The sequence below is a fragment of the Hemicordylus capensis genome, chromosome 3 (genome assembly GCF_027244095.1).
Source record: "Hemicordylus capensis ecotype Gifberg chromosome 3, rHemCap1.1.pri, whole genome shotgun sequence".
Classification (NCBI taxonomy): domain Eukaryota; kingdom Metazoa; phylum Chordata; class Lepidosauria; order Squamata; family Cordylidae; genus Hemicordylus; species Hemicordylus capensis.
In genome coordinates this window covers 346,438,663-346,457,094 of record NC_069659.1, presented here as the reverse complement: position 1 = coordinate 346,457,094, position 18,432 = coordinate 346,438,663, and the positions used below count along the sequence as shown (strand labels likewise).

Genomic DNA, 18,432 nt, shown 5'->3' with positions numbered 1-18,432 from the left:
CAGAAGGAATTAGAGTCATTGATACTCTAATTAAGCTAGAGGTCTATTTTAGACAATTGCTCACATTTCAGTAGCATGACAAAAGCATGATGAATATCTGATGAATAGCATGATGAAATACACACTATGTATTGTATACGTGTGTGTGTGTGTGCATGCATGTGTGCGTGTGCATGCACGCACACACACAGTTCCAGCTTATTCAGGACCCAATTACAAGACCACATAATTCAGGTAGAATTTAATGTCTTCCTGTATAGATACTTCAGCACTGACAATATATCAGGCAGAAGAAGTAAATGATACTCTCAGTGTAGCTATCAGTCTCACTATCAGTATCTTTAGAGTGAAGGCCAGAAGGTGTGATATGAGAGATATTTGAAAGTCCTCAAAATGACAGGCATGGTGAGTAAGAGCAACTTTTCCACTGAAGACGTTATGTGCAGAAACAAAACTTCAAGAAGAGCTGTGGATTTTTTGAGGTGGGAGTTGTTTATTGAAGAATTTCATGTCTGTATTGGTGCCTGTGATAAGGTTAAGGAGCCATCACGTCTTAGGATTGTCAAGGTTGCTTCCACACTAGAGTCTTTTAGTGCTGCCAGGACATTGCTTTTCTGAAATTAGCTGGATGTAGAATTAAAACAGAGACTCCACACAACACTTTAATTTAGCGTTATATTGTTCAGCAATGCCCTTTCTCATTGCTCAGATCTTATAATATTCACTCGCAAATAAGTCCCATTCGGTAAGGGTCCCTGCTAGCAACTTCAGGTAAAGTTTATTGATTGCAGCCTTTATTGCTTTGAGCCTGGTTGGGAATTTAGTGATGAATAACTTAATTGCCCCTGTGTCCGTTTTTGTTCTCACAGGGGCTGGAAACGTCTTCAATAATTTCCTCTTATTTTCTTTTCAAATAGCTTAATAGAACTATTTCGGGGGCAGGGGAGAGGGAGAGGAAATCAGTAACTAAATATACTCCCTTTCTCCAGAACAGAAACTGACACTGGTGGAGCAATTTAGAGAGGCTACTGAAGGAGAAATTTAAGGGACAGAGTTTATGACCTATCCCCCAGCTGAGAACAATAGGAAGCTATAAAATGGGCTGAACCTGCAAAGATGAAACGTTTAAGCTAAAGCAGGGGTGCATAAATCAAATGCCTCAGTGGGCCAGAACCAACCATGTCTTGGTGTGAAGGGGCCAAGGTCAATTTTCAGCACATTAATTATTACATTAAAATAAATTAAATTAAATATTAAAGAATGTTAATGTTAGGAGTCAGAGGGTTGGAGTCGGGGGAAAGGCTAACATCATTCAGCTGCTGCTGATGATCAGCAGGACAGACCAAGAGCTCTTCATGGCTATTGCTGTTGCAACAGGATATTCCTACCTGTGAGCCAGCAAAAAAAAAAAAAAGGCCCCGCAGGCCAGATATGGCCCCCGGGCCTTATGTTGTGCAGGCCCGAGCTAAAGGCACAAGAGCCTTGAAAAGCCTTAATAGTACTTTGTTTGCACTGGACAGGATGGTCTTGCATTTTATTATTTAAAAATTGCCACACACACACCAATAGAACACTGAAAACACCAGAACTACAACAATTTGGCAATATCATCATCTGATACTCTGGGTGGGTTCACACATAATGTGGAAAGTAAAGTTGCCAGAAACCACTGGTTCCTGGGCCACATGCAGGAACCTTAGTCCTGGTGTCAGGAGAGCTATACCAACATTGCGCGCCCATATGGACCATGTAGCTCAATTGGCACAATGGAGTTATGCTGCCATTTTGAGATTTTTTTGTACCAAGGGAGGTGAAGTCATCCTAGTTGCCTTAAGGTTATTTGTGGCCAAATCTAGGAATCAGCTTCTTTATGGTGCCCAACTTGGCCCATACCCCTCTTATAGGACGTTGGAAATTGTGCAATCTAAATTCATCAGGGCAGTTCTTAGAGCTCCCAAATGCTTTTCAAACGCGGCGCTGAGACTCGAATTGGGGATTCAGAGAATCGAAGCCAGGGCATGGATTCTAATCTTAGTTTATTGGCTTAAGATCAGTTTTTCTCCTCAAGGTTGTATCTCTTTGGTCCTGGCTGATGGATTTCAGTCATCTTGGATGCAAACTGTCCAGAATAAAATCTCAGCCTTGGGCTTCTCTCAAGATTACCTCTTTCTGTTAAGTTATAACCAGGCTGTACAGGTGTTGAAACAAAGAATTCTGGACATAGAATATCAGAATGACCTTAGTCTTATATCAGGAGGAGACTTGATTTCTCTTTTGGAGGTTCATCTTCTTATTTACAAACCTTAAATTACCCCCATCACCAAAGGGCCTTTTTCAGGGCGAGACATGATGTACTGCTGACTGCAGTGCTTTCTGGGAGATTTTTGAAGGTCCCAAGGAGTGACAGACTTTGTCCTTGTGGTTTAGGGGATGTTGAAAATATACATCATGTTTTGTTGCATTGCTTATTCTATAAGGACATATGACAGACTTTATTAACTCCAACTGTATTATCTTTACCTGGTCGTTCAGAAGAATTTTATGTTGCCTTTTTTCTTGCAGACAAAATCCTTCTATTACGTTGTATAAGGTGGCTAAATTTTGCTCTGTTGCTATTAGGACTCAACAACAACTAATTTCCTGTCCTGTCTTTTAGATTCTTGTTTCGGTCTGATGCTGGATAACAGCTATTTTTATATGTAAATAGGATGTGTTCTCCTTCTGATTATTACCATTGTTATTTTATGTATTATTTTTATCCGTACTTTTCTGTAAAATTTTAACTTGTATTTGCTGATCTTTGATCATTGATGGTAATAATAAATGAAACAAATAAATAATAAACATTGAGCATCATCTAAACCAGGGCTGCTCAACTTCGGCCTTTCTGCAGATGTTGGCCTACAACTCCCATAATCCCTGGCTATTGGCCACTGTGGATCCCTGCCTATTGGCCACTGTGGATGGGGATCATGGGAGTGGTAGTCCAAAAACAGCTGGGGGGCCAAAGTTGAGCAGGCCTGACCCATCAGTGTCGGCATATATCTGCCATATTTGTAGTTCCAAACACAACATCCATAACCAAATTTCAAATCTAGGTTATGCATTTCGGATTTGGAATCGCAAGTGGGGCGTAATATGCTCACATTGATAGGTTCAGATGACATGCCCAGTATTGACATAGAACTACATGAGCCAGCTGCAGTGGTCAGTACTGTCTTGCGGGACGAATGCTCATTGTGAGTTTTGACTAGGTCTACACTCCTAGAGATGGAAAATATATGATAGCATTGCAGTACTTTCTGCTTTCAGTGTATTATCATGCTTTTATTGTTCTGAATGCTGGGCTTGCAGCAGCCATCCTTCCAATGGTGTTTTAAAAGATGTTCAAAGTTTTGAAAACATAAAAACTACTATAAAATATTATCAATGTGGTCAGAGGAAGTGAAGATGGGTGGAAATGTTCTCCAAAGAGTACTCCATGGAGAGAGTACAACAGTTTATTCACTGTTACCCCAACCCTAACCCTCTCCTTTGTGCAAAAATGACTGCAATTTTACCATAATCATTTGGAGGTAGGGATAAAGAAGGGGTGATAACACAGAAAGTTGTCACCTATTTTCCATCTCTCATCCTCTGAGATGCCCAAAATTTGGAGGCCTGGCTTATGGACTACAACAGCCATCCTGACACTGATGGAAGGGCTCCTGTGCACACTTTGGGAACCGGTGATTTGCAGCAACTTTACTTGCCATGTTATGTTTGAATCCATCCTCTGTATCAAAGCAAATGGACAAAGGATGACAATTCGGGGGGGAAAGGTCTAGTGTGGAATTAATTCAAGTATTTGTATTTGAAAGAAGGAGCCAGAGCAGGGCCTGGCAAGTAAGGCGGGAGTAGAGCTGAGGAGGTTGCTGAGTTGAGGGTAAATATAGCCAGCTAGGGATTGAGCCAAGGCCAGATTTGGCAAAGTCAAGTGTGGAACCAGGACAAAAACGGATGGGTTATGAGTGACATGTCACTGACTGTAGGGTGGAACCTGAAGGATCGTATGTGTCACAGGCAGAGACTGTCACTTGTGAGTTGTGTTGTGTTGTGTGCAAGAGTAGTGGGAAACCCCAAGAATGGGAAATCCTAATCCTTTCAATGTGGGTGTGTTTTCAATGCCACAGGACTCTTGTTATTAAAACACTCACATCTGTTAACAAAACGTTTGCTTTGACTGAAACTCAGAGAGACTCTTCTCACATGCAGCCTAAGCCAGGCTAGGGAAGCCCAGCCTGGGTTAGGCTGCATGTGAGAGCCGCTGGGATCGAGCCTGATCCCAGCAGGGCAGTGCCACCTAGCCCTCACTCTGTAGCCTGGCTGTTAGCCAAGGTTAAGGGAATGAGTGCTCCCTTAACTTGGGCTATGAGTAGTATATGAACATGAGTATTAATCATAACTCCTAATTATATTCAGTGAACTTGTTGGTCCATTCACACATTATGTTCAACAATTGTACAATGAGTGTATGCACAGGTACAAATCTGTGCACAGGTACAGCATTATACTTCCTATCTGTACCATGCACTTGAAGGGCCTGTATCCCGGTTTGAATTTTAAAATGAACCCAGGTACAGTAATTCACACCAACTTGTGTACACCTCCACAGAATAGTGTCTGAATCGGGATAAAGAAGGCCAAGGGGATCTGGGGAGGTTGGATTGGTTCTGGGCAAGCAACAGGAACATGGAAGAAAGCTTTTCCAAGTGTATCCTCCATTTTAGAAGGGGAAACACCTATCAGGGTTGCACACTTAAAAGAGACCTCACTTGGGAATATTTTAATGAAGTTTCTGTACATGTGGGTAAGTCAGACATGTGTGCAAAAATGCAAACAGTGCAACAAAGAAATGCAAGGTCTGGTTGCCCAAATGAAACAGCATTATGATATTTGAATATGTATTACATCTCTGAATACGTACTAAGATTATATTAGACAACAAGAATGTACTTTTACTAGAAAATTGTGGGTTAAATTGAGATTTAAATCATTAAAATTAAGTTCTGTGAAGTGGTTTAAATCATAGCAGCCCAGATTGCAACCATTCTATACAGTTTCTAAGTCAAAGCTTAATGAACCCATGAGGGCTTACTCCCAGGTAACTGTTGTGTGCGTAGGTTTGCAAACAAAGGATATATATCCCAGAAATGTTTATATTGTGAGACAGCGAGAGAAAAATCTTGCTTTTAAAAAGTGTGCATGTGCGTATTTGTGAGAAGAAAGGAAGTTAGTGGGCTTTGGTGGAAACTTCTCATCATCAGAACTTGTGCTAACAGAATGCTTTCATGGGCTGAGGATTACAACTGTCAGGGGTACAAGCTGGCTCCAGTGATCTCTCTGGGGACCCCATGATCGCACAGACAGTGAGTCTGTAAAAACAAGATGGCTCAGAGAGACACAGGCTATTCACCTACCCCTTGCATTTTATGTTGCCAGAGTTTCTGTCGCTTTTCTGTTCTCTTCTATTGGGCAGGCCTTCCAATTTCTGAAGGAAGTCTTCTTCCCCTCTAAAGCTTCCTTGACTTTATTTGTTAGCCATGCTGGTAAAGTGGTGGGTGCTAGTTCATAGGTCCTGGGTGGTGAGTTTTGTTCATAGAGGGGACACTTGACCTCGTTTCAGCCAATAAAGTTACACAAAATGGCCACCTGACCATTATCATGTCTTTGCACACAGACCTTTCCAGGGTCTGAAACCTGTTCCCATTGGTCCAGGGTGGCTAGGCGTGTTCGTAGAGGCATAACATGCCCACCTTCGGGACATGTCTGGACATATTCTGGGGGGTAGGAGTGGAAGGTGGGGGCCAAACTTCCGGGGTGAGGGCGTACCCCTACTTCTGACCCTTTCCGGCCATGTGGAGGTCTCCTCTGACCCTTTCCGCTGACGTATTTCCGGTGACACACATCCGGTGACATATTTCCGGTGATGTCAGCGCATTTTGACAGCTGCACGCCCCCCTGTGATGTCACTATGATGTCATCCTCCAGCCACGTGCATTTGTTTGTAAACAAAAGCACATGGCTTTTGACAGCAGGTATGTCTCTATACTACGGCTATGGGATTGTATGTTTGCTGGGACTATGTTTAGAGCCTAGAGAGCGCCCATCTCCTGGGGGAATCCTCCAATGCATCACACTTTCTTGCTCAGTGCATTGTTGCTTAGTGCCTTGTGGGATCTCCAGAGGCCAGAAAGCGTCATCCCGGCCTCCTGGTAGCACAGTCTGTGCTCCCAGCAACATGGAATCGGTCACCTGGGGGTGGTGGGAGGTGAGTTTAACAAGCTCCCCACCCACATGCCCGCCGACCCACATGCCCAGTCATGTGAATGACCTCAGATACTGTTCAAGAATGCTGGCTTAAGACATAAACTAAGCTACAGTTTAGGACCCCAGATAAGAGGGGCTTCTAAAAAAAGAAGAAAAAAGAAATATTTTGTCGGCCAGATACTACCTGTCAAATTATCACTGTGTCTTCCTCATTTACTTAAGTAAATAACCTTATTGCCAGTAAAAGCAGGGAAATTGTGAAGTCAGAAACAGTAACGTCATGAAGCAAACCTGCCAAACTCATACTTGTATGAGACTCACCTTAGGAGTGACCTTGTATATAGCACCACCCTTGGTGGGTAAGAGCTAGAAGGCCGCCATCTTTTCACGAGCATACTCAGATGCTCTTTGTTCCTGTTTACCTCCATTTGCTGAAATGTTAGGGTGTTCTTTCTTCTTTGACCTTTACAAATATATACTTGTACATTTCTGTGTGCGTGCCGCTTTCTGCTTCATATGCTATTCATACCTTACATGTCTGAGCTTGCAGATGATGGCCTTTATCAATTTGGGTTGAGTAGACCTTGAGGAGAATGAATTTGTGTTGGCTTCTCTTTCTGTAATGTTCACAGCACATATTAGAGAGTGCTGACAAAGGGATAGATCGAAGGGTTTGGAGCAGTGAAATATGAGAAAGTGAACGATGAACCTCCGGAGAGGTTTGTCTGCAGTTGCCACCAGCTCATCTGGTGGCTGCGCAGGGACAGGCCTTCTCTGTTGCTGCCCCGAGATTGTGGAATGCGCTCCCTGCTGAGATAAGAGCCTCCCCATTGCTGACAACATTTTAAAAGTCTCGAAAGACTCATTTTTTCACCCAAGCTTTTTAACTGGACCGTGGTTTAAAATTGTTTTAAGGTTTTCATTTTTAATCAGTTTTATGTTTTTGTAAACCACCCAGAGATGGATGTTTGGGGTGGTCTACAGATTTGAAAAATAAATTAATAAATGTATATAGCAAAATATTCTGAGTGTGGTAAGCAGGTTATTTTAAAGTATGAGCATCTATGTTTTATAGGCATTTAAAGCCTATAACATTCATTGTATTTTCTTGAAATAGAGGTTCACTTTTCTCTCATTCTCCCTGTCTGGAGATTATCAAACCTTTCCTGATAAAGTATTTCTCTTTTGTACTTTTAGCTGCTTGTCCAAATCGAGATTGTATTCTGTGAAAATAATAAATTGGGTGTTGTTGTTTTTTAATGACATGGGGCCTCTTTTAAAGTTAGTTCAGTTTAGTTAAGTTAAACTAAATCTTAGGTCCTCAGAATATCATAATCCAGCCCTTCTACTGAAAATTCTTCCCTAAACTACAGGCTTTGTAAGAGGATTCATGACTTGCTTTCATTTGATTCATTTCATGACAGACATGGGGTCAGATTGGACATCTGCTGGCAAATGCAATAACATTGGGGACCAAGAGTGTGTCCTGATGCATTGTTGGTGCGTCCTTTATTTACATGGATACATAAATTTGATCTGGATGGTCTCTCTACATACACTCCACAACCCTGTTTAAACAGGGTTTTGGAGCATGTTTAAAGGGGTGATAAAGAGGAATATCCCCTTGCATGATCAAAGGACATCCTGACAGTGCGTTGGGATGTCCTTCAGTGACGTCAGGGTGGATGCATTCGGGGTGTCCCCAGTGTTATAGCATGTGCCAGCAGACAACTGTCTGAACTAGCCCATGGTTACATATCCTACCTTTATAGCCATACTCCCCTACCAGTCACTATTAATTGGCTCTCATTTATTTAATTTATTTAAGACATTTTTATCCCACCTTTCTATTCAAAAGGAAAATTCAAGGCCACTTCACCACTTATCCAATGCACCACTCTTTCCCTAAAGACTCCAGATTCTGCCTAAGCTCTCAACAGATTCAACACATAAAATCAACTTCTATGCAAAGTAGACTTGGAATAAGGATCATTGGCATGCATCGTTTGCTTTATGCACAAGGAATGTTGCATGTAGAATCTGGATTTATTTTTAGTTCGGCACAAACAGCGGCGAGTGGCAAGAGCTGCAATTGTTCTCATGTCAATACTGACGTTTGGACTTCAGGGTTGCTATTTACGTTGCCTTGTCCTCTGAAAATAGCAACTAATGATGATACTGACTAACTATGAGTCAACATCTATGTGATCGCAGTTTTGCATCCTTGGGCTCCCCATATCAACCAGTTCTCATCAACATGGGATAGATGTACAGAATTCCAGTTATACTGGACATGCAATAGACTTCTGCAATTCTTATCTGGTAAAATCAGAGCAGGCAACAGGTTTAGCATGCCTAGCTGTTGGCTCTGGTAGGGGTTGGTTCTCATGACTAGATGTAAGGAAGAGGAGGCTCCAACGAGCTTCAGGAGCCATGTGTGGATGCAGAGGCGTATCTAGGGAAAATAGCGCCTAGGGCAAGCACTGAAATTGCTCCCCTTGTCCAAACATCTGACACCCATCTTTCAGATAACTTTACTATAATATCAGCTGAAAAATATAAGTCAAGCTCATTAATCTTTTAAAATCTCAAAAACTATTTAGCAGTAGATGCCTGAGCCATTTCGGAAGGGCGGTATATAAATCAATCAATCAAACAAACAAACAAATGTAGCCAGACCAAAAAATGCTGGAAAACTACAAATTTCAGTATGCTGGGGCTCATGAAATACCCAAGTACTATGTGGAGGTGTACTTGGAAAACTAAACAGAAGTGCCTGTCTAATTCTCTACTATGCATCTACTAGCATCACTATTCTATAAGTTTTAAAAATAAATGGAGAATTTGACTTTTCCCAGATACTCTGTAAATAATTAAAGGATATGCAGAGTCAACTGTGTCACTGCTTGGAATATATTCTAGTATTTCAGAAAGACAGTTAAAATGAGAGAAAGAGAGCAACAAACTCCCAGTGGGCCTTAATACTAAGGATTTCACACTGATTCAAAGACAAACTCACCATTAATAGCCATATTTTAAAGACACCACATTTAACTCACTTATCATAAGAAGCAAAGTAAGAGCAAATGAATACAATCCTAGCTCATAAGCTTCAGCTCAGTATTCACAAGCCCTGATTCTCTGTACATAGTACCAAACTGAATATGTGTACAGTGACTTATATTATATTAAAATTTTTTTTTACCTGTAGCCCCTTTGGGGTGCTTCCTATAGGCTGTGGGGGGGGGGTCTGCAAAGGTTACCCCTCCCACTGCTGGCCTCTAAGGCCTCGCAGAGACCATTTGAGTATGTGCAGTGGCCATTTAAAAAAAAAATTGTGTTTTTTTTCATGGCCGCTGAAAACAAAATGGCCACCACGCATGTTCAAATGGACTCTGCGAGGCTTGGCATAGCCTAGAGCCTCACAGAGGCCGTTTGAGCATGTGCAGTGGCCATTTTGTTTTTGGTGGCCATTTTTTTTTTTAAAAAAAAATAACTTTAAGAATTTGCACCCCCCTTCAAGTGGCGCCCAGGGCTGGAAAGTGATTGTCTACTGCAAGCAATCCCGGTCGGGTGGCACAGGCAGCTGACATCAGTGATCTGGGATTTGAAGTAGGGTGTTGGACCTTTGTTGCCCACACACCATCCAACTGGGATTGCTTGCAGTAGACGATCACTTCCCGGACTTCTACCTGACATTACCCCCACCCACATGATCAGTTGTTGGGAGTGCACAGAGATCTCAAATCTCAGGTGGTGCCTTCTCCTCCTCCTTACATCTAATCATCAGAACCAGCCCTCTGTAACAATGGCACTTAGTCATGACGGCTTTCTGGAACCACTAGATTCAAAGGGCGGATGCCACTGAATATCAGCTGAATATGAGCAATATAAGAAATAGCAATAGCAATAGCACTTACATTTATATACCGCTCTATAACTGGAAGCTCTCTAAGCGGTTTACAATGATTTAGCATATTGCCCCCCAACATTCTGGGTACTCATTTTACCGACCTTGGAAGGATGGAAGGATGAGTCAACCTTGAGGCCCTGGTCAGGATCGAACTTGTAACCTTCTGGTTACAGGGCAGCAGTTTTACCACTGCGCCACCAGGGGCTCTTTCAAGAAAGAACAGCAGGAGCAACAGGAGTGGGCAATTACCTTCATGCCCTCATTCTGGGCTCCCTGGAGGCATCTGATTGGCCACTGGAGGAAGCTGAACTATATGGATCTTTGCTCTGATTCATCAGGACTCTTCTTCTTATGTTCTTAATCTGTACTGTGTTATATGGAAGTATATAAACCTAGGCAAACAAAGTACATATGATTTTCTACTTGATTTTTTTAAAGGAAAAAAACTTTGTGATTTATATAACCAACAATTTATTTAAAAGGGTATAAAATATGTATATTGACCATTGATTTATTAAGCCATTCTGTGGGGGAAAAGTATTAGCAATGAAATTCCACGTATTTTGTTAACTGTACTATGCTCTGCTTTAACTGGATTTGAAGCTTGAGGTATGCTCTTTGAGATGAGTTTTTAATGTTCATCCTTCTACCTTAATTATTTGAGATATTTATTTTTATACTGAAGAAAACAAAAGGCAAGATGATTACCAGAAAAAGGAGGATGGGAAGTTTGTTGTAGTTTTGGTGTGATTTTTTAAAATGATTTTTTATTTTCAAGTAAGAAATAAAATAAAAGAAACAAAATAACACTCCAACAAAACTCTTCCTTCTCCCAACCCTACCCCAGTTTGAGATCAAATCACAAAGGTACATTTAAACAATACAGAAAATAACTCAGAGACACTTTGATAATAACTCCTGAATTACTATAACTTTGAAGAATATTTGCTGTGTAAGAATAGGACGTACTGGAAATCTCAGTATAGTGCACTGTATTTTACACCATTAGGCAGAATACAAACGACAGGTTTGGGGCAAATATTAAATGGCAGCAAACTGTTAGTTTTTTAGTTTATTATGTTTTTATGCCAGTGAGGGCCCTGCTTCCGGTTTCAACATATTCAGAGACTGAAGTGTCCTCTAGAAGAACAGGGCCTTCTCAGTTGCTGCCCTAGAGCTACGGAATGCTTTTCCTCAGACTACGTTATTTGGTTCCTTCTTTGTCATTCTGAAAACTGGCTATAAGACCTTTGTTCCAACATGCTTTCCTGGTTCCTTTTCTGTTGCCCCTGCTGTTTTTACTGCCAATTTCTGTCATTTAGTTGTTAGTTTTGGTTTTACGTGGCTTTCATTTTATTTTATTTTATTTTATTTTATTGCAAACTGCCTTGAAATCCTTTTTGACATCTATTCTAGCAAATAGAGATTTTTCTGCCTTGTCCCAAACATGTCTTCTTGAGCCACCTATATTTTACATCTTATATCTATCTATCTATCTATCTATCTATCTATCTATCTATCTATCTATCTATCATATTTCTCTACTGCCTGATACATATATACAAAATTCAAAATATTTAAAAGTCACAAATTAAAACATGTGACAATAAAAACAATAGAATAAAATGGTTATTAAGACAAGTTTTTTTAAAAAATATATATTAAAATTAATTCTAATTAAAAGCCTGAGAAAACAGGAGGGTCTTGAGGTTCTTTCTGAAAACAAACAGAGAAGGAGATGCTCTTATTACAGCCGGGAGCTTATTCCAAAGCCCCGGGGCAGCCACAGGGAAAGCCCGGTCCTGGGTCGCCACCAAACGAGCCAGTGGCAACTATTTACTAGTTTATTTACTAGTAGTAAGTCACGCTGCTGATTTCCAAGTGTGCAACTGGAGTCTTCCACAGTTGTTGAGTCCAGAGGTAGCTGCTGTATAAGTAAGACCAGAGGCATTGTTTTGTTTGTTCCTCATTCCTGTCTCCAAAGAACTATGATGCAAATTCTAACAAAACTCAAGAATTATTTGCATCATGGGGAAATAGTGCTGAGTAAATAGTTCTGTGTAATCCCATTGCTTGAACATGAGTCAAGGTACTCAGCTCTCTACTACTGAAACATTCACGAAAGCAGGCCTTGGAGTTTCAGGCTTGTAAATACCAAATGAGCAATGCTCTAATTTCTTCCTTTTTGCTTTTTCCCCCTGTAGCATTTCCTTTTCAATGTGCTTTAAATAACAAACCTTAATTGATTCGCTTTCGCATACTTCCTCCTTCCATCACATTTTTCTCTTTTTAGTTCTGTGTTTTGTAAAGAAGCAGCAAACCCCACGTTGCTTGTACTGTGCATTATTCATCACTTTACCACCACAGCAGTTAAACCACATGAGTCTGCTGTTGTGTGGCATCAAGGATCATCTATTCTGTAGTCTCCAGTGCTGCAAGTATAGTGGCGAGAATGTCAGACTAGCGCCCGGGAGTCCTGTGTTCAAATTCCCACTCAGCCATTAACTCACTGGGTGTTTGGGGGCCAGATTAAAAAAGGGCAGCAACACTCATTAACCCCACCCTGGCCTCCTGGGAGGGAGGGTGGAATACATTCGTCGCAGAGGGCTCACACAGACAGACCATCTCGTTGATGCCCTTTGCTCTAAATATAATGGCTGGCATCCTGACTGACTGAGCTCTCATACAACAGGAGAAGGACCACTGCTTCAGAAAAGTTCAACGAACTCAGCAAAGCTCAGTGGTGGGGACAACTTTTGACAACCTCCCCTTGCCCTGAAGTGTTCCGTGCCACATGACAAGATGTTCTGGGGGTCGCGCAGCCCTCGGGGATATATTTTCAGGTGGCACAGAGTGCTCCCGGGGAAGAAGTCGCTGGAATCGCCCCGACACACACACATACTAGCCTTACCGATGCTTTGCTAGTCAGGATGTCAATCAATGGTTTTTTTAAAAAAATCACCCTTGTGGTGAAAACATTCACTCACAACACAGGCAGACACCCCTCTACAAGCTTCTCTTGTTCCACAAGCTTCTTCCTCTTCCACCCAAGAAAGGAGGGAGCTTGGAAGTCTTTTCCCCTTTCCAGCAAAATTTCAGCCTGCTTGAGTGAGATCTACCCAGCAGCCACAGAGGGCATTTTCCCTACTATTGAATGAAGCTATGTCTTCATTCTGAGAGTCTGGCTGTATTTAACACAAAAGAGGCCCTTTGGGCTAGAAATGCACCCCTAGAGCCTGTATAGTCTGACCCTTTAGCTGGAGATGCCAGAGACTGAGCCTGGCACTGTCTGCATGCAAAGGAGGTGCTTTACCATTGAGTTATGGCAATCTCTTCGAAAAGGAAACCCAGCCCTGTAGCTATTAACCCTAGAACTTCCTGCTGTCCAGGATGGCCCAACCGTATATGTTGCGAAAGCCTGCCATGTGCCTAATACATGGGGCATATATAAATCATTCCAGGATCTTCCTCAGACAGCAGACTTCAGCGCAGGTTTACTGCAAGGCTTTATTGTGAGTTCAAAGTGGCCTCAAAAAACTGATGCAAAAAGTGGATTTTTTTACCCCAAGTATAAATCGGGTTACATTCTAACACACACTGAAAAACCCTAATTGTGTGTGAAGTGCTCCCCATTAGCTTGCGGGGATTTCAGGGTAAATTTGGCTGATTTGGGCTGATTTTGATTTTGGCTTTTTAAAGATTTCAAATCAAAATTTGGCTGATTTTGGCTGATCGGAGGAGATGTGAACTCAAAGCCAGGTGTGAAAAACTTCCAGGCGGAGGCACCAGGTGATTCTCGGGTTGCCCAACTCTCCAGGATTAGCCTGGCCAGGATAATATATGGGCAGAAATGGAAAGACACTAAAATGCCCTCAAAAGAATACTGATTGATAAAAATTTTGGAATATGCTGAGATGGCAAAGCTTATAGCACTTATAAGAGATGAAAATTTGGAATGTTTCAAAGAAGACTGGGAACTATTTTTGCTTTACTTAAAGAATTATTTTTCCAATATGGACTTTTCAGTAGGGTTTGAAATATAGTAATAACAGCAGGTTGGGTTGGGTAAAATTGAGCAGCACCTTGAGTATGTATGTTTTGAATTATTGAATTATTATAGCAACGGTTTATATGTATAGTTATTGTGAACTGTGCAGAGAGGCAAGCGGGAAGTCAATAATTACTTCTGTAGAATTAGATACATAAAAGTAATTTGAAATGTTAAAGCTATTGTAAAAACCAATAAAAATTTAAAGTTGGGGTTGGGGGACTCTCCAGGATTAGCCTGGAGTCTTTAGGAATTAGCATCAGTCTCCGAGTACCTCCTGAAGGCAATCGTGTTTGCTTCTGTGAAAAATATTTGAAAACATATTGTAAAAGTATCTCCCAGAGTAGATTCCATTGGAGTTGGCCACCCTATGTTAACATGTGGCAGAGTCTTGTGGTATGTTAAAGACTAAGGCTGACATCCAGACTAATGAAGTGCACATTCAGCAAAGGAAATGCATATGTGACGTGTGGCATGCTGTGTTCCAGGCTGCAGCAGCATGGAGACTTGTGCGGAAGAGGGATTTTAGCCAATATCCTCTTTTCTCACAACTGTTCTTCGACCCCAAAATATGTCCCTGAGGGTTGCACAGACCTCAGGGACATATTTTCAGGTGGCACAGAGTGCTTCAGAGGGACGGGAAGATTGGGGAAAAAATCACTCCACTCGTAAGTGCTCACCCTGCTTTAGTCTGGAATGCAGTACGCTGCACATATGCTTTGTTAGTCGGGTGTCAGCAGATTTATTGTGCCATAAGCTTTTGTGGACCAGAGACCACTGTCAGAAGAATGATGTGGTTACCTCAGTGAGTAGGGGGTGGTGTGTGTGTGTGTGTGTGTGTGTGTGTGTGTGTACACACCTGTGTACCCACAGGTACAGAGAGAAGAAGTGAGGCCAAAACACCAAGTAATGCAAGAGATGACTAAGCAGAGCATAAATGAAAAACAAAGTTCAGCTTCTTTTATTGTTAATTCTTACTGGATGTGGCTCATTATTGTGCTGGTTTCACCAGCAGGGAACTGAAGCAGTGGAAAATTGCTGTCCTTTCTCTCCCCCTTCAGAAACAAGCCAACCTTTAGTGTGGCAGAACTCCCAGGAATTCTACTTACCAACCCATCTGGATTCTTCATTTGGGGACACACACACACACACACCCTCCATCCTGTCCATCAGCATCTCAGCAGCATTTGATTGAGGCCTCTTGGGCATTCTGTCTCACAACCCTTTGACCTCCCTCCTCCTGCTTTCCCCCCCCTTTCTTGGTGGCAATTAGGGCCCAAGGACAAGGAGAAAGGGAAAGGCACACTGTTTACCGATGCCCAGAGATCCAGGAGGCCCCAGCCCAGGCTGCAACACCATTACTACAAGAAAAATAGTTAAGGCTAAATTGTAGGTTGTGCTTGAGAATATTTATGGGAAGTTATGTACCGCTTATATCCAAGGTGTGAGATTTGCTGGAGCTCACCAGAGGGAGTTCCAGAGCAGAACACAGGCCTGTAACCAGCCTCAAAAAATTGTGGGGTTTTTGGGGTGGGGTGGGTTGGGTTGCAGAAGTCAGGGGAGGCAGGTTCTAAAATGTTCAGTGAAAACAGTCAGTGAGGCTGGGGAGGAAAGAGAATTTGTGTGTGTGGCAGGTACATACCATGCCACTAGCTGGCTACGGGGCCTGGGAGAACATGCAACGTTCTGAAAAGTGTTGAACTGTGGACATGTGATATGCTCTCTCAAGAACTAAAACTCCCAGAAGTCATTCTCACAACTGCCCGACCTGGATAGGGCAGTGCTAGCCCAGGTAGAGCTGATCCTCTGCCAGGCAGCCCTGGTTTAAACATGGGCTAAATGTGAGGTAGGAAGATGCCCATGCAGCTCCCATCTCACTGCCTGTCCATGTGGGCGCTTGGTCTACTGGCCGCTTCTTTGGGGCTGCTGGCAGCCATTGAGATCATAGAGCTGGGGGAAGGAGTGACCCAGTGGCAGGAAGTTCCCCAATGTGCCACGCGGCACATGCGGTGCGTTGTGGGGCTTCTGGCAGCTGGGCAACCTTCTCCTGGCTCTGGATCACTGCTCCGCTCGCCACTGTGCTGATTGTGTGGGCACGTGGTTCAGCGGATGCCAGGAGCAGCAGGGTTCATATGGGGGAAGGTAGGCTCCTGCCTCCCCCTCCCCAGCACTCCCCAGCCCCTACAGTCATGTGAACGACTTTCCAGAGTTCCTTGTGCATATGGGTGAAAAGGGACCGAGCATGATATCATCAGGGACACCGATCCCAGGTTCCGTGGAAGCCACCAGTGCAAGGTTTACAGGCCCCAAAGCAAGTAAGCATATTAGACAAGGTCTACAAGTTGCGCAGAGAAGAATTGACACTAAGGAAGGAAATAGTGCCTGAAAAGAAAAGCCCCCCAACCCCACCAAACACATAAGCATTTGACATTATAGTTAATCCATGTGCCAGCACGCCATACATAAATACAAATCAGAAACCCAGAAATGTAAGGCACTTAAGCAAAGGGAACTAAAAGAAATGAAACTATCTTTTGAATAGCCCTTCAATTATTCAGAACATTCCTAGGCAAGGCAGTCAGCTTGTGTTAAAAGCTGGGACCAGGCCCAGAGAATTGTTACTTGGCACTAGTGACAATAATGCCATGCTGAAGTCCTATTCTGTTTTCATCTTAGGGGCATATGGGCCAAATCCATCTCATTCTCTCATATATATATATTCAATACCTGTATAAGCAAAGCACAAAATATGTATCATTGCAAATTGTGTGTGTGTGTGTGTGTGTGTGTGAATTAATACTATTTGTTTAATGTATTCCATCAGAGAATTTGCCTTTTCATAATGCAGAAGCTGAGACATTTTGATGTCCAGTTAAGTTTTTAAAGACAGTCACTATGCTCCAATGACCCTAGAGAGATAGTATTGAGGGACTCGCAAGACCATAACAAGAGCCCTGCTGCACCAGAACAAGAGTCCATCTAGCATAAGCCAGCATCCTGTTTCCAACATCTGGCCAGATATTTCCAGAAAGCTGGCTGCAGGCGGTCAAGGCAATAACCCGCTTCTGTTCTTGGCCCTGCCCCCAACTCTGGTTCATGCATGGAGCTGTGTTTACATAGGAACCAACTGCCCCACATCTGAATTGGTGTATGCTCTGCACATGCAATGCAATTTCACCATTATGAGCCCATTGCATTTATGGAATATTTGAGAACAGCAGCACAAAGCAGAACTCAGCGAATTAGTGCTTATTGCTAAGGATTCATTGAATTAACTGATATACATGTGACTCAATACGCATGATGGATCTACAACTATGTTCCTCTCCAGACCTTCTTCATTGTGTAAAATAAGATTAAAACATAAGCAAAACTCAAAACAAATGCTTTGACATTTGTTTTAAGTTTTTCTTATGTTTTAATCTTATTTTACACAATAAAGAAGGTCTGGAGAGGAACATAAGGATTCATTAAAAAAACCCAGTACAAAAAACAGACCTTGATGTGGTGAGGGGAACTCAACACAATTAGTCTTCTGACTGTCTCTAGTTTCTAGTCTATCTGAGCCTAGGACTGTTCAGGCCCCTGAGAAAATCACGCAGACCACCCATCCACACAGGCTTCTGCTGCAAAATAGAAACTGTCCCCCCAGTTCTCTCATGTAGCCTTCTTTTTCTGAGGTCTTCTGAGCTTGCCTCTCCAAGCAGCATTACACAACATAGAAGAGGGCACATAGAACATAGAAGAGGGCAATGTTTGTGTGTGTTGAGCAACATGATTGCATAGGAGTCCTTCATAGTTTTGGACCATTCTTGGCATTGTTTCTGTGTAATGACATACTTGCCACTCCACACAGTTGCCACCTGGGGATGGGCCTTCTCTGTTGCTGCCCTGAGACTGTGGAATGCACTCCCTACTGAAATACGAGCTTCCATATCTCTGACAACTTTTAAAAAGCACTTGAAGACTTACCTCTTCACTCAAACTTTTTAATCTGACTCCCATTTTAAATCATTTTAAGGTTTTTATTTTCTGTGTTTTAACCTGTTTTATGTTGCTGTAAACCACCCAGAGACTAAGGTTTTGGGGCAGTGTACAAATTTGGAAACTAAATAAATTACTATGAATGACATTTGTTTAAACAACAGTCTGTATCACTCAC

General features: G+C 42.3%; 2 protein-coding genes across 17 annotated transcripts in view; one reads left to right on the top strand and one right to left on the bottom strand.

Annotated features, from left to right (window-relative positions):
- Positions 1-10,614, bottom strand: part of B3GNT5 (UDP-GlcNAc:betaGal beta-1,3-N-acetylglucosaminyltransferase 5) — a 56,624-nt gene extending 46,010 nt beyond the window's left edge. Inside the window, exon 1 of the mRNA XM_053304959.1 lies at positions 10,472-10,614. The gene's annotated coding sequence lies outside the window, so the exon portion shown is untranslated. The remainder of the gene's footprint in view (positions 1-10,471) is intronic.
- Positions 1-18,432, top strand: part of MCF2L2 (MCF.2 cell line derived transforming sequence-like 2) — a 440,334-nt gene that overhangs the window by 243,706 nt on the left and 178,196 nt on the right. The gene's annotated exons all lie outside the window — the stretch shown is intronic.